The 1,085-nt window shown below is 41.4% G+C and overlaps 1 non-coding gene across 1 annotated transcript; it reads left to right on the top strand.

Annotated features, from left to right (window-relative positions):
* The first annotated feature begins 909 nt into the window (after positions 1 to 909).
* On the top strand, positions 910 to 1,017 carry LOC148580485 (small nucleolar RNA R71). Its single transcript, XR_015894119.1, has one exon. It is a non-coding gene; the product is annotated as a small nucleolar RNA R71 (small nucleolar RNA).
* Positions 1,018 to 1,085: the final 68 nt, after the last annotated feature.

Raw genomic sequence — 1,085 nt, forward strand, 5'->3', positions numbered from 1 at the left:
AAGGAGGTTCAATGGAATCTCTATGGTCTCTAGATGAGCCTCAGAGTCCTTTGGTTCCTTAGAGAGAAGCTCCTTATTGATCACTGGACGTCCCAGGAGGTCTTCCTCCTTGGGATTCATGTCCTCTCCTTCCTTTACAGGTTCGGCCATGGTGCTTATGTCAATGGCCTTGCACTCTCCTTTTGGATTCTCTTCTGTATTGCTTGGGAGAGTACTAGGAGGGATTTCAGTGATCCTTTTACTCAGCTGGCCCACTTGTGCTTCCAAATTTCTAATGGAAGACCTTGTTTCATTCATGAAACTTACAGTGGCCTTAGATAGATCAGAGACTAAGTTTGCTAAATTAGAAGTATTTTGTTCAGAGTTCTCTGTCTGTTGCTGAGTGGATGATGGAAAAGGCTTATTATTGTTAAACCTGTTTCTTCCACCATTATTAAAGCCTTGTTGAGGCTTTTGATCCTTTCATGAGAAATTTGGATGATTTCTCCATGATGAGTTATAGGTGTTTCCATAAGGTTCACCTAAGTAATTCACCTCTGCTATTGCAAGGTTCTCAGGATCATAAGCTTCTTCTTCAGAAGATGCCTCTTGAGTACTGTTGGATGCAGCTTGCATTCCATTCAGACTCTGAAAAATCATATTGACTTGCTGAGTCAATATTTTGTTCTGAGCCAATATGGCATTCAGAGTATCAACCTCAAGAACTCCTTTCTTCATAGGCGTTCTATTATTCACAGGATTCCTTTCAGAAGTGTACATGAACTGGTTATTTGCAACCATGTCAATGAGTTATTGAGCTTCTGCAGGCATTTTCTTTAGGTGAATGGATCCACCTGCAGAAGTATCCAATGACATCTTAGATAACTCAGACAGACCATCATAGAATATATCCAGGATGGTCCATTCTGAAAGCATGTCAGAAGGACACTTTTTGGTCAGTCCTTTGTATCTCTCCCAGGCTTTATAGAGGGATTCACCATCTTTTTGTTTGAAGGTTTGAACATCCACTCTAAGCTTGCTCAGCTTTTGAGGAGGAAAGAACTTGGCTAAGAAAGCCGTGACCAGCTTATCCCAAGAGTTCAGGC

The sequence above is a fragment of the Arachis ipaensis genome, chromosome B10 (assembly GCF_059453495.1).
Source record: "Arachis ipaensis isolate K30076 ecotype BB chromosome B10, ASM5945349v1, whole genome shotgun sequence".
Taxonomy (NCBI): Eukaryota; Viridiplantae; Streptophyta; class Magnoliopsida; order Fabales; family Fabaceae; genus Arachis; species Arachis ipaensis.